Genomic DNA, 10,015 nt, shown 5'->3' with positions numbered 1-10,015 from the left:
GGAACCAGAGGAGTACAAGAAGGCAGGGTTGCAACAAGTCCAGCTGCAGCAGGTCATACAGCATAGGGCATCAGTGTTGAATTGTGAATGTCCAAGTAATATGGACAGGTGATGTTGGTACTGAGGGTACTTTTAGTGTATAGTGCTACTTGATACCGGTATTTTACCTGTCATTAAGCAGGACATATTTCTCCCCACCCAACATGGCTTGTCTCGATAGAAAAGAGAAGTAGAGCATGAATCATTGGGTCACTATTACTGTTTTAGTGCTAGGAACTCATAGAGTGTTCTCTGCAGGATCCAGAGGTGAAGTGACTACTTCAGGGGGACATCCTGAAGCAGAAATTCATGTGACTCATGTCCTAGACCCCAAGTTCAAAGGAGTCCACAGAAATTATATCATACCAAATGCTTATACCTTGTGCAGGGATGACATCATTGTGCATTACCTTATCCTGGAGCTTGCACAGCTAGATATCCGGTAGCTATGATGGTGATGGACAATAAATCACACCCACGCTAATAATTTAAAAATATTTACCTGCTATAGATGCTTAATTTCAAGAGTTACAATCCTCAAAACTATTCTGAGTGTGAATGTTCAATTTAACAAGAGCAAGTTTCATTTTCCACACGTGCGTTACTGTACTTAAATGTATTTCCTAGGCTATTTCTCAAGAAGTGCTAGACAACAACAAAAGCCACTGGAAGAAAGTGAAGAGAGAATGAAAGAAAGAGACTGAAGCACAGTCCAATTGGGACTGTAGAAAAACTGATAGTGAGCTTTGAAGTCATGCCATATCTATTCATAAAAGAAAAAGTCCCTGAAAATACTTTTCCAGTGTTATGCAATACAGGTATTTATTTCTGTAAAACTTGACCATCTCAGGTCTAAAGTACAACCACTTGGGTGTTGCTCAAAAGACCTGTTTCCTTGGGGCAGCTAGCCAAGTCTGTGATCACTCTTGCAAATATAAATACAAAGCTTCATGAGAATTCAATATCCAAGCAAAAGCCTGGCACTCCCCTTGAGTACAAGAAGAAATGCTAGTCAAATAATTAGTCAGGGTGGCACTGCAAGACTAAGTCTTGCTCTTTGCGTCACAACACAGATTAGTGTGAGACTTTGAAAGCCAGATATTGTCCCTTCAGAGGACAAAGATTAAACTATAGTGATTATCCTATGAATGCCACTGGAAGATTATGGAAAGGGAAAAACCATGAGTTATTACTTCACCAAGAGCACTGGTACATCTGCTGTTGGTGCTGTATGATCTTGTTACATGTGCTTTGCTCTTCCTTGTACCTTTTTAGTGCTGTTACAGGTGAAATAACATCTACTGTCCTTGAATAAATCAACATTGTTTTGAAACACATCAGGAAAAAAGTTATCCATTTTTAAATCTTGCTATATTTATTGATGAGTGTGTGAAACCACAGCAGAATATATTACATGAAAACTTTGTTAGTTTGTTTCTCAAAGCTGATCATTTTATATTTCCTTGTCTACTGCCATTTTCAGAGTCAGTTTCTACAGAAAGCCAGGATTCTCATTCCCTGTTGTCATTCACACAGATTTCAAATGTCTGAAGAGAAATTCAGTGGGGTACAGGATACTTCCATGTATCTTCTGCTTTATCTAGCATGGCTGACCATATATTTAAGAAAGTACATGCTTGTACTCCATAAGAGGCTGTGCATCAAAACTACTTCTAAGAGGAACATTCCTTCTCCTTTCACTTTTTTGAAGTCTATAACTTAAAAGTCCTAATTCAGCTCACATTGTGAATGAGATTTTGCAGGAGTATATTAGTAGATGTTCTCTAATACAGTAGCAAAGTAATAAAAGTACAATAAGGCAAAAGCATTACATTAAACTAAAATGTGTCAACAAAATATGTTGAACTTGGTACTAGGTATATAGCAGCTGAAATAGTTGCAAGCATGTGCACCTACAGCAGTAACATTATTTTCTCATCGTTAACCCAGTACCTTTTATTTATATGACTCTGCCTAAATGCCCAGTTATGCCAGAAAGATCATATGTTCAATGTTAATTGCCTCGTTTTTGCAATTGTTTGGAAAGGCAGTTACAGGTGGAAGCCGTGCAAATATCTTATGAGTGAAAACAACTTTTATTAATAATTTGCTTACAAAAAATAAATGAAATCGAAATTATGTCTCCTAGAATATTAGCAAAGGAGAACAGTACCCTCTTTCCTGCAAAAATAACCCACCCACAGTAAATTGTCTTCTTAAGTACCACACAACATTTGATGCAGTTTTTAACTTAATAGTGCAATAAACTCAACAGTGATGCTGCAGATTTTAAATGCCTTCTGGGAAATATAAAATATGCAAGTCAGGGTGGGGAGCAGCTGGATGCAGAGGAACATCTGGTCTCAATGGTCTAAGAACACTTTTTTTTTAAATGGTAAGGGACATGAAATTTTTGGCATGAAGATTGCTTTGTGTTGTCTATGAAAGCAATGCCTTCAATTGACTTCCAAGTCAATAATCCTAACATACTGACATCATGTTTATACTTGATATTGACATCATTCTCTGCCAAAACACATTTTAAGAGCCAAACCCCAGATAGCAGGTGCATAAGGGATCCCTTAGTATAAAAAAAAAATAAATTGTAATGGAACTCAGACACATAGCTTCAATTACAAAGGCACATTGCCTTGCACAAAGAAGTCTTCTGAAATGAATGGCAAAATTCTTCTTTTTTAATTTGGATGAGGTCTACAGAACAAGGAACACATATACATTCACAGCAGAATAACTAACATGTGCTCCTCTCCTTCATTTTCAATCAATCGGTCAGAAGTATTTCAACAATAAAGATCAGGTCAGCTTCCAGGACCCAACACAGTTCAGTTCAGATAACACTCAGTTACAAAAGAAAGAGTTCTTTCAGTATTTCTTACACCAAAAAGACATCTCAGTGTATCTCCTATTACTGAAATTTTTGTAATTCCTCCTGTCTCTCCTATATACAGCTGTATCGCATTTGTCCTATTAATTATTACATTGTCACTCTATGAGAAAATAATCCATGATATGATATGATATAGAATACTACTCAAATGAATGGGAAATCACAGCATTATGGCGTTCAAAACATACTTTATGTATGTTTGCTCTGATATATTTTAAACTTTAATTGAATAAAATTCAGTTTATTTGGTCCATGTCATTGCATTACAGGAGGAGCTATTGTCACATGAAAGTAGTTATCTAATGATAAATGATATTTTATAAATAGAAATGTATCATCAAAGTCACGTATTTTTCTTGTTGCTAGAGTAGCAGCTATGTTATTGGCAATATTATGAGACTTTTACCCATAATACAAATGATAGCAGTATTTTTTGGAAGCAATAGAAGCAGTCTGAGAACCATTCTCTTAACACATGTAGGAATAATGTCTTTGTTTCCTTTGTGACCTTGTATGAAGTACAAAGAGCAGGAATGCAAGTTGTGTTCTCTAGTCAGTTAACGAGAGTTTGTGAAGTTTTGCTAAATCAAAAGTATCAAAAGTGTGCATGTTCCAAAAGCAAAGGAGTTGGAACCATACCATATATCGTTTATGTTAATGTCTTACCATTTTCTTGCCAAAATATATGTTCCTGTGCAAGGGGAATAACAGAGGGCAAAAAGGACACATGCTGCAGAAACATAGCCCCTAGTCCATTTTCACTAGCTGGAACCAGGGCTAGACAGCCACATGAATAGACAAGGATGCTGGAAGTGGATAGTAAGGGAACACTGGATACCGGGGAACATCTTATCATAACCTCATTCCTTATGTTCACATCTTTACATATGATGAACAAGCACTTTCAGGAAAAACAACTTCTTTCCCAGTTCCTATCTGTGCCACCCAAACGGAGAAAATCCAAGTCCATCTGAGTGTCAGTTGATTCCCACGCCTTAAGGCCTTTTTTACAAGTCAGTGCAGTATATTGCAATTAAAATTATTATTCACCTAAAGTGTCTAATCTTCCCCTTTCTTGTTTTTAAATTTGTACTAAGTTTTCCATCTGCTACAAATAAAAGGGTTTGATGAATAAATTATTTACAGCCTTCAGGACAAGAAGAGTTCATATGAAACATTTTGCAGACATGAGACTTGCAAAAGAGGATATTTTTTCATGGAAAAAAGAGCATCTGTGGACCAGTTGGTTTCTTGCTGATTAAGCCAACTGGATATGATACTGCTTTTGGCAGCTTCCTTATTCTTGTGTGGGCTTCAGTTATATGAATTCCATAAGATATTTATTATTGAATATAGCTATATATTGAATACCATGCCTATGATGTCTTATGATGTTGGCATTAGTTTTCTAAGTCAATTATTTAACATCAAAAGATGCTAAAATCCTAGTGTCATTTTTTCATACTTAATAAACCTGAGTCAGATAATGCTCAGACATTCATAAAATGGGGGGAAAAAAATAAAAGTTAAACTACCTCCAATGCTCCTTTTTGTGACTCACAGAAGAACATTTTTCTTCTACAGCCTTATGGAAGAAAGTTAAATTTCAAGCATGGTAAGTAAAGGAAAGGATTTACTATCCCTCACAAAGAGGGCAATGCATGAAAAATGGATTTTAACAAGCGAATTAACTGTTCATGATGTTGAACAGAGATTGACAGATCATGAAATTGAAAAGGAAACCTTCCTTGTTCTCAGAGCAAGGGTAAAATGGATGTCAGAGCCTCTGTGGGGTCTTGCAGAGTTCTGGTATGTTCCCTCCACCTTAGCAGAAGCATGAGAGTTTTACTGCCTCTCATCTGTCACCAAAAGAAGCTTCTTCTTCTCTGTGCTCCAGATTACTGGCCTTGAATTGGTCTGTTTAGCTGTGAGTATACTGGAAATAACAATTTAAACATAAAGAAGAAAGTAGCTTAGTAGAATCAGCTCTCTACTCCACCTACATAACTGCTCGCCTTATAAAGAGTTATGCTGAACCAGCTGGGAGGACAATGTGCCCAGTGCAGAAAAAAGGAATACATTACACTGATATTGCTGCTAAACTCTTCATTACCTTATTCAGCAGACAGCTTTGGCATTGTTCCTACTAACTGAAGGACCTCAGCTCTTTAAAATTGCATCCATTTCTTTGGCATACAGGCCATCATCTCTTGTGTTTGATTGTCTAGTAATAACTACTTGCTGGGGAATGATGCCCCTAAATTTCCTATTCCACAAACCAGTAATTCAGAATGTGATTTCAGCAAATACAAGCCACAGTTGAACACTCAGAGATACTGCTTATTCTGGCCAAAGCTGGTCAGAGCTGTGCCAGAACAGGAGTGAATTCAGCTGAAAAGGAACCCAAACAAAACCTATTTTTTCAGCTGCATAAGGTCCCTGGTTTGGGTCATCATTCAGTTCTGCAAATAGAAGCATCCCTGAGCAGACCTGAATGCGAGATAGCCTTGCATTCCAACACTGCCACCAAAAATTAGCCCATTAAACTACAGAAGTCTTCAGGTATTACAGGATATTGAGATATTCCTGCTGTCTATTTTTACTGTCTTACGACTGCTACAACTTTGTGGGCAGTTATCCTGTGAATTGGATCAGAGAACTGATGTATCTTTTTATACACTTGCTTTAAAGCACTGGTCGTGCAAAGAGGACGAGAAAAGTGGCATGCTGTGGCCATTGTGGAGATTGATATGAATTTTTCCATGGAACAGTTTGTGCTGTGACACCACAGCCCCTGTATGGACATTTCAGCATGACCTACCTTCATGCATTGAATTTTCTAGTTAGACCAACCTGTGAGCTGACAAATGCTTTTGATAAAAACATTTAAATTGAATGAATGCTCAAAGCTCGTTTTCACCTCTTGACTGATGTTAGACAATAATGTTCAAACACTCTAGGTGAAGAGGAGGGGATGGTAAATGACCCCCAAACCTGTCTGTGAGGACACAGCAACAGTGGAAGTGCAGAATTCCTCACAGCTCTAAAATGTTCATCTGTCAATGGGTTCTGTTTTCCATTCAACTTTTGCTTTCCTATGCAGTCCTTAAATTCTTTATCTGTCTGCCAACAAAGGGTAGAGGGTCTAACATAATTCCTGTTTTTGAAGGAGACACCTTTAGTATCGCTTTTAGCCAATTTTACAAAGAATCTTTGCCTCAGCCTTGTATTTAAAACTAAATATGTGATGGGTGCAACCAACCAGAAAAAGAATGACCAAAAAATTCTTTCCTATTCTAAAAGGATACACAATTATTGATCACTTTTAAACAAAGTCCTAATAATTGGGAAAATTTTTTTTCTAACAAGCAGGATTGTTATCTTGTTCTGCTCTCGGATGCACTGATTAAACCTAGTGTTTAAAAACCTCCATACACTCATCTGAGAAAGGGAGACAATGCTATAGGTCCATAGACGCTAACTATAGTATTTTTAAAGGTATCTAGAACTGCAGAAAGTTAACCTTTGGCATTTTCAAAAGCACCTTCATAAAGTACTGAATTCCTTGTAGGAGCTTGAATAATGTGGTCCTGATAGACTCCTGAAGGCTTTGTGAATATTGTCAGAGGGAAATGGGCTCTACCTTCAGAAAAAAAAAAACCAAAACCAAACCAACAAAAAACAATGAACAAACAAACACATTAAAAAAACACACAAAAAACCCCACCCACATAAAACAACAACAACAAAAAAACTAACCCAAAATCAAGGATTCCACAACTGCAGAAAAAATGTTACATTTTAAATATCTATCGACTGAAGTGATGAAAATGGGATCTCATCTTTAAAGACATCAAAAACAATTTTTGAGTAGGTAGAATAATTTTTCTGCTTATGCCCTCTCCAGTGATAAGTCCCCTGCAGCTTAGCTAACTTTTCCTGAAGTCTTGCTTTCTCTGTAGGAAAAAGTTAAAAAGAACCAACCAGAGGGCAAGTAAGACCTACCTCTTCTCTACTTTCTACGGAACAATTGCAGCCATATCACAGGAATTTAGCATTATAACAAGTGAAATAATGGAAGAAACCCAAATAATGAAATAAAATACACAAACATTAGGCATGCACTAGACTTTTCCAGATGGTAGACCAAACTCTCAAATCATTTAAATTAACACAGGTTCATTAAAACCTACACACTGATATTGGACACTTTTTATCATTGGAAAAGAGATGAAGAAAACAAAAATCATCTGTAGTTGTTCCATAATCTCTCTGCATTTCTATAATGGTGTAACGGACTTTATTATAATGAAACTAAATTCTTTCCTCCCTGGTCCTAGGAAAGAATAACCAGGTTATTTAGCCATCCTTCTTAAACTAAGCAAACAGTATGACAGAAAAAAAAGTATCTTTAAAATTCCAGTTGGATAGAGCCAGATGTCTTTCAAAGAACAAGAAATCATGTAGAAATTAGCTGCACTCAAAGTGTTCATGAAAACAACTCATGTCTCATAAAATCCCCTCCACCCAAAAAAGTGCTTTTTTGAGTTACTGCCTGTCAATCCAATGCAAGCTATGCAAACGTGTCTTGCACAGACTTGGCTTGTTCGCTCTTTTACAGAGTTAATTTAAAACCAAGCCTGCTCTACGTATTTTCCAGCAGGACAGTCAATAATCTGCTAACTTAATATGTTGTTTTACAATTTATCTCAAAACAGGCAATGAAGTTAAATGCAGCAGAAAGATGCAAACAGTCCCAGCAGCTATAATTCATTGATAGGGAGTTCTGCAGCTAAACCTAAAGATTTTTAGTGGATCAAGCTATTTTTCCTTTATACCCCTAACAAATTCTACTAAACTACCCATATTTTGACACCTGTAACTCAAACATAAGGGAGAGAATGAAAATAGATTTTTCTTCTGGTTTTTTTGGAGCTTGTCTAGCAGTAAAGAAGTTACCTAGCTCTTTGCTTTCTCTAGTATATTCAGTTAATGCCTCATGAAAAGGAAATGTCAGTTTCTTTCTCTCCATTTTGTACTTCAAAACAAAACAAAAAGAGCACGCAGAAGTTGCTACTGAGGCATACTTGCTCATGCAGGCAAGATAAGCAGATGAGATAAAGCAGACAAGTGCAGATTGGTTTATGAGATGTGGACCATAAGGACAGTCATCATTCCTTTGAAAGACACCTATTATTCATCTCCCAACAATTTATTAGCGTCCATGAACAATCAAGAAAAACCTATACCTTCTAATCTCAGTGTCCAGGCTAAAATGCCTGTTTAGAAAGCAGAAAAAACCACAGCCACTGCCCTTTATTGAACAAAACATGCCTGCAGGATCATGCTGATCTGATGAGAGAGGTCTCTCCCGTGATGGACATGGTGAACAGAGAAAGGCTTTTGTAAACTGCAAAGCAAGGCCACATTTATGCTCAGATGTCAGCTGTAATTTAGATAAGAGGTCACAGAGATGCAGAGTTCCTAAACATTTTTGGTTGTTTTGTTGTGGGGGTTTTTTATTGTTATATAATTCATATACATGTTCATGGAAGGAAGAGAATCAGTTCTGCCTATAACACATCCAAAGGAGTACTGTGGATTCTCTATTTTCCCTTAATCTGCTCTAGTTCAAGCAGTGTCCTCATGGGAGCCCATGATGTTACTATCAAATGTAGGTTAGCTCAAGGGGAAAAGGTGAAAGTTAACCCAAACTTTAACAAGGGTCATTAGTAGGTATCCCACAACAAACTGACATTTTAAATCACTCTTTTCTTGTGATGGCTTTATTAACTGCTTAAGTCAGTAGAAGTTCCGTCTCAAAATCATGGGGATACAGTCTCATTGAGACATGGTGGTGCTGTTCATACTAAGTATGTGCTGAGGTCACTTGTGATTGTCATCTGGGAAAAATAATATTCATGAAAGAAAATGTAGCTTCAGGTGAACGTGGGTGTCACTGGAAAAGGGCTATCTCACCCTGCTTCTGTAGAAATCATGAAAAGGGGAAGAAAATAACATGCAGGAAGAAAAAGGTGCTGCAGCAATGAAGTCAATGACTATTAGATCTATAGATTTAGCTAAGTGAAGCTAAAGACAGGACAATGTTCTTTTCTAATTAAGACAATAAAGAAAGAAAAAAATTACATAAAATATAGCAATATGAAATGTTTGTTAATAAAATAATAAACTGCTAAAAGGATCAAGCTTTTGAATATTTTTGAAGTGACTTTACAGACTTTACATTTGCAGGAGGTAAATCACTGGGAGTAATTGAACATATCTGGCTGTAGACTGTTTGCTGTTCTGCGGATTAAACATGGGAAATGTAAATTGCCATTCTATAGTTAATGGATCCATAAAATAAGCAAAGCCATACTCTGATTGGCTTTTGTAGGTGAGCCTCAGAATGAAAGTTAATTTCTCACCAAAATACACTGGTATCAAATCATTTAAAGATTTATATACTTTCTAGCAAAATGTAACTCATGTCCTCTATCAAGAGGTATGCAATACAACGTGCCATACTTTTTACAGTACTATTTGCAAAAATTACATTCTATTGCTCCTCTTCCTGATTGGCTGTAAAAATCATGTATAGGATTTAAACAATGTCTAAACATCCTTGACAACATTACTTCAAATGTCCAGATGATGTACAACAAAACCTTTTATAGCTTTACTTGCAAAATAAGTCACATAATGCTGATTTTTTTTTTGTGCTATACTTTCTGCTAAGTATAATTTAGAACATGATTTCATTAATGTTGTCAAGTAAGATTCCAAAACGGAATAAAAAAACTACAGGTACTTTACCAACATGATTTACAAATTGCATGAATACTTAAGTATGAAATCAGATTGGGATTCTGAAAGGAACGATAGAATTTCCCTTAAGGATCCCTATGAAGATATTTTGGAAAACCAAGAGTTTGTCTCCAGATGCTGTAAATTACATCCCTTAAATCATATCATTCTAACATTTATCACTACTCCAATATGCTCCCAACTCCCAGTGCCTTTCAAATCAGTGATATTTGAAGGAATGCAACTGGAGTTAAAGAACCC

This window comes from Neopelma chrysocephalum, unplaced genomic scaffold (genome assembly GCF_003984885.1).
Source record: "Neopelma chrysocephalum unplaced genomic scaffold, ASM398488v2 Primary Assembly neopelma1_71, whole genome shotgun sequence".
NCBI lineage: Eukaryota > Metazoa > Chordata > Aves > Passeriformes > Pipridae > Neopelma > Neopelma chrysocephalum.
Note: the sequence above shows the minus strand (reverse complement) of the source record.